Below are 6,178 nucleotides of genomic sequence, written 5' to 3' on the forward strand. Positions count from 1 at the left end.
AGGCTTCGCTTGACACGTTCTCGGGTTTTAGGGCTTCTAATTGGGCTTCTCAGATTTTCATGGATAGATGAATAGTCATCGTCAGGGTCTTCACGTTGCAGCTTGAATTATCCTTTCGGCTAAGGGCATCTGCCACCACATTGGCCTTGCCGGGATGGTAGCGGATTTCACACTCATAATCGTTGAGTAGTTCTACCCATCGCCGTTGCCTCATGTTTAAGTCTTTCTGATCAAAGATGTGCTGCAGGCTCTTATGGTCAGTGAAGATCGTACACTTGGTTCCGTAGAGATAATGTCTCCAAATCTTCAGTGCAAAGACTGCTGCTCCTAGTTCCAAGTCATGAGTGGTATAGTTGACCTCGTGTGCCTTCAGCTGTCTCGAGGCATATGCAATCACCTTTCCCCTTTGCATAAGCACACAACCTAAGCCCTGGTTAGACACATCACAATAAACAACGAAGTCTTCCGTTCCTTCGGGCAAGGACAAGACCGGTGCTCTGCACAGGGCTCGCTTTAACGTTTGGAACGCAGTCTCTTGATTTTCATTCCAACAAAAGGGTACACCTTTCTGTGTCAGAGTGGTTAGAGGTTTGGCGATTCTGGAAAAATTCTGGATAAATCTCCGATAATAGCCGGTGAGACCCAAGAATTGACGAATTTCTGTGGGTGTCTTCGGTGCCGACCAATTCTCTATCGCTTTGATCTTGGATGGGTCCACGTGAATACCCTCTTCGCTTACCACATGACCGAGGAAAATTACCTTCTGAATCCAGAATTCTCACTTGGAAAATTTCGTGTACAACTTTTCGGATTTAAGGGTTTCCAATACTGACCTCAAGTGTTGTTTGTGATTTTCTTCACTTCTGGAGTAGACAAGTATGTCGTCAATGAACACGATGACGAACTTGTCTAAGATAGGAAGACACACCCGGTTCATCAGGTCCATGAACACTTCCGGTGCGTTGGTTAGACCGAAGGGCATCACTACAAACTCGTAGTGTCCATATCGAGTCCTGAAAGCTGTTTTGGAAACATCACTCTCATGAACTCGTAGCTGATGATACCCTGACCTAAGGTCGATCTTTGAGAAGTAGCTGGCTCCTTGAAGTTGGCCGAAGAGGTCATCTACTCGCGGAAGGGGATATCGGTTCTTGACGGTCAACTTATTCAACTCACGGTAGTCGATACACACCCGGAAGGATCCATCTTTCTTCTTTACAAACAAAACCGGAGCTCCCCAGGGTGAGGAACTCGGTCTGATGAACCCTTTACTGAGTAACTCGTTGAGTTGGCTGGATAACTCCTGCATTTCTGCTGGAGCTAAGCGATACGGAGATTTGGCTACGGGGGTAGCTCCAGGAATTAGGTCAATGCGAAACTCGACCTGACGTTCGGGAGGAATTCCTGGAAGCTCTTCGGGAAAGACATCAGGAAAGTTACAGACTTCGGGGATGCTCGCGAGGTCTTTAACTTCCTGTTTCTCGTTGATTACATGGGCTAGGAATGCTTGGCATTCCTTTCGCAAGAGTTTCTGAGCTTTGATGTAGGAAATGATGCGGAGATTGGAGCTGAGTTTATCACCATAGATTATGAGAGTTTGACCCGCAGGGAGATTGAGTCGGATGGCTTTTTCGTAGCTAAGGATATCAACATGATTGGGACTCAACCAATCCATGCCAATGATAACATCAAAACTCTTTATGGAGACCGGCATAAGATCGATGGGAAATGAAAGATCGTTCAGGGTAAGAGTATGTTACACCCCGAAAACCGAAAGCGGAAACATTTCCGGGGTTGACTCCACGTTGAGTATCAAATACAATGCACATAGTAAGTAAAGTAAAACAACCATTGCATTACATATAGAAAATTTTACATTTGTTTCAAAAGTAAGTTGTACAGTTGTGATACATAGTATATATATAAACAAAACGAGACAAGTCTTCTGTGCACACCATCTTCGAACAAAAGGATCTTCGGGTACCTGTCGAACGCTGACCTGAGAATACAAGCGGTTTGAAAATCAGCATAACGCTGGTGAGTTCATAAGCGATTTTGTTTTGTGAAAAATGTACAAGTTTCCTTTCCGTTTTCTGAAAATGTTACACACACCAAGAAAATCCCATATTTTCTTAAAAGGTTGGTTATCGATTCCCAAAACGTAATGTAAAGTTGTATACTGAAAACATGTTCACTCTTATGAAATGTAAGTGTTCTGGTTTGTTGCACTTTTCTGATTATGTACAAATGTTCCCAGGAAAATCCCATATTTTCCTGAATGTTGGTTACCAAATGTGAAAGATGTATTCTGAAAACCTGGTTATCTTGTGAGAAGTATTAGTTTTAACACGCATATAAAACTAATATTTACAAAGTAAATTAATTACTTTATTTATTAATACTATTATGTAAATCTCTGTTATCCTAATTGCGAGTTCCATAACCATACAATAGACTAGATATGGAAATAAGTAGTCCACATCACCTTATGACTTTCGTCACCCTTGAACCATTTCGGTTCGGCTGTAGGTAGCAGCCAGGTGTGGGGTAGTCAGCCCCGTATAGATCTATACACTCAAGTCACGCTCCTTATCTTAGAGATTCTGGTTACGGGGGCGGTCCTCCACTCGCGTATCTCTGTGGAGTGTTCGCCGAGGACGTCTCTCCAATTATATAGGACTAACAAATTTACTAGTAATAATACGATAATCCTCCACTCGCGTATCTCTATGGAGTATTACCGAGGACAAAACAATGTATAAAGTTTTATGTTCAAAGGTTCTAAAGTTATGCTTTTTAACTGATAAAAATGTGGAAACCATTTGTGAAATAATAAACATAACAACTTATAACTAATTTCACAAATAATGTATATGATTACCCTGCAAGATTCAAATGGTTATCGGTTGTGATTATCAGTGTTAAAAGCATATAAATTTTGAAACATACACTTGTAAAACAAATATTAAGTACAAGTAATCCCTTGTACTTTGCTTGTATTCCCCCCCTGAAAAGATTGAAAAACCATTGAAAAAGGGTAGGGGTATGAACTCACTAGACGAGAAGACGCAACTGTTTCGGACACTAAACGTTGGTTCGGGGCTTGATTACACGCGAGGTTCCTATGTAATATGAAATAATATCCAAATGTATCTAATTAGATTTAAAAATACTAATTAGATGGAATATTACACTCCAATGAGCTAAAACACTTCAAAACGAGTGTTTGGAGTGATCCGGGTGACATCTACGGATGTGTAATGATGCGTGGGACTTGGGAATTGAGTTTACTCTTCAAGAGCAAACTCCTTAGGGAGTTTTCGGCCTCATACAACATACACACATGAGTTCACGGCCGTGAACTCATGTTTGGGTATTTTGGAGTGCTAAATGGCTTGATTACTCATGGGAAATGATGGTATGGATTTTTCTAAAGCCAAGGAATGGATTGAAATTGCATGAATATCATTTATGGGAGTTCACGGCAGTAAACATGGAGTTTACGGCCGTAAACTCCCTCCAGGCTCAAAACTTAATTCATTTGGTGAGGCTAGGACAATCACATGTGATTCAACCTATTTTTCCAAGCCTTGGTATGAGTTTTGGGCATCATTTGACACATAAAGAGGAGTTTACGGCCCTGGAACTTGTCCTTGGGGTGTCATGGCCGTAAACTCTCATTTGGAGGGTGTTTTTCATGTTTAAGGTCCCCAAACTATTTTTAGATGATTCTAGGATTTATTCCAAGGCTATTGGTGTAGTTATATGGCTTTTAAACATGTTTAAATGAGTTTACTCCCCATGAATGAGGAGTTTATGGCCCAAGCATGTTCCTTGGCCGTAAACTCTTATTTGCTCCTCAAAATTTATGTTTAGGGTGTTCTAAGTCCGGATTTGTAAGCCATAAGGTCGTATCTAAGTCCCAATGTTGGTTTGGAGGGGTTAAATTGCTCAAAAAGCCACGTAATTAGGTGTTTACGGCCCAAGCATGCTCCTTGGCCGTAAACACATGTTCCAGGTCGAAATTGATAGATTAAACACGAATTTGAAGGCCTAAGAGGTTAAACAACAAGTTGGGGATGTTACCTCAAAGATTTGGAACCTTAATTCAATGTTTTGGACTTTGAATCTATAGTTGAGGAGAGAGGTTAGAGAGAGAGTAGTGAGATGAAGCAAAAGTTTCAAATGGAAGCTTAGAACACTTTAAATAGTGTTCGGGATTTGGACACGGTGGAATTCTACCCGATAACGGCTTTAGACGGGGCTTTTGGTCGCACCCGACCAAGTTGCCGTAACCCGACATGGTCAATTCTAGAAATGTTCCGATCACTAGTATGGGGTGTTAGAATGAGTTCTAAATGTACTAGGACACCCATTAAGTCATTTTAGATAATTACAATTTAATGACTTAATTAAATAGCTAAATCGGAAACGAATTAGGAAACGACGATTGGTTGATCGAAATGGATTACGAAAAGGGTTACAAGAAATGATATGAAATTTCGGGTTGTTACAGAGTACAACCTATGAACACATCGCTAGCGCTTTCTTTCTCACCGTTAGCCATCTCGACGGTAAACGTTTCGGTTAATGGTTGGGGATTAAGTTTAAGATTATGTTTGAACGTATGACTAACAAAGCTTCTTTCAACACCCGAATCGAAAAGAATACTAGCATAAGAGTTGTCAAGAAGGAACGTACCCGAAATAGCGGTGGGATCAGCGACTGCCTCCTCCTGTCCCATGGCTAGGAAACTCCCGGTATTATCAGCTGCTGTCTTTTTGGGGCAGTTCCTCTTGAAATGCCCGACTTCTCCAATATTGTAGCAGGCTTGACCAACACCTGCTCCAGAAGATTGATTTGCGGATTGGGCTGGTGCTTTGCAGAATCGGACCGTGTGCCCCTTTTTACCGCAATTGGTGCATGACAGCTCACGACAGGGGCCGGGGTTATGGTGGTATTTGCACTTTTCACACTGGGGAAGGTTACCAGCATACCTACTAGTAGGTGTTTGAGCTGTGGATCCCACAACAGAAGTGTCACAACTGTAAATTTTGAGCCATGTAATCTATATATTCAAGTTAATGTGAATCAAAAACTTCAATCAAATACATCATGCAAGTACCACAAATAGTCATCAAACAATTGAAGACCCTAGAAGTTCTTGTTAAGTCTATTTTAGACTAGAACTTCCTTATTGGATCCCAATGGACCAATAAGCTTCCAATTGGACTATCATGGGCTTAGAACCCTAATTGGGCTCTAATTGGACCCACACTTATTTATTTTAACATTTTGGGCCATATTGGGCCTAGAATTAAATGAATTGAAAACTTTGAGCCATGAATAACCTAAATTAGTCCAATAAAAATATAAAAATCATACTACATTCTTCTAAGCATAAAACACACTCTAACTAACTCAAATATTGGGCTTAAGGACCAAAAGGCCCAAAAATCTTTTTTTTCCTTCACATTCTCGGCCCAAAGGCCCAAACCCAAGAAGATAAGGGAGAGTTGACTTAAGTGTGCCACCTCATTATTGTCCATAGGGTATCCATGCAATATAGTCCATGTATCCATGCAACATCACTTCAAAATCACTTCTCCCTTCTCTCCTCTCTCACTCTCGGCCATACACACATACACCCACCAAAAATCTCTCAAACACTCTCTAGATCACTCAAGAACATCTCTCCCCCTCCATCCAAAATCTCGAAAATTAGGAAGCATTCAAGAAGGTTCTTCCACAAAAATCAACATCTAAGGTAAAGTTTTGCTTGGATCTATGATTTGTATTCCTTATTTATCAAACATCTCTTCCTAATCCATGCAAAAATCATGATCTTGCACTCTAGAAACCCCCATAATCTCGAAAAGTTCATCAAGGAGTGCAAAGGCCAAAAATCACTTCATTTCTTCCAATCTTTCTTCAAAAACCGAATCAACACCCCAAGGTGAGCTTCATACCCCCTATTTTCAGTTTTTATGAGTTTTGTGGGGGGGGGGGGGGGAATACAAGTGAAAGTGTAGATCTATATGTGTTTTGTATGCCTTGTATGATTTCCATGCTTATATGTATGCTTTTATGTGTTTTTATGTTGGATCTAGCCTTAAAACCCATCAAAACCGAGATATATCTTGTATTAAATGATTTTAGCTTCAAATATATTTCTAAA

This window comes from Lactuca serriola, chromosome 3, assembly GCF_051521515.1.
Source record: "Lactuca serriola cultivar US96UC23 chromosome 3, Lser_US96UC23_V15, whole genome shotgun sequence".
Classification (NCBI taxonomy): domain Eukaryota; kingdom Viridiplantae; phylum Streptophyta; class Magnoliopsida; order Asterales; family Asteraceae; genus Lactuca; species Lactuca serriola.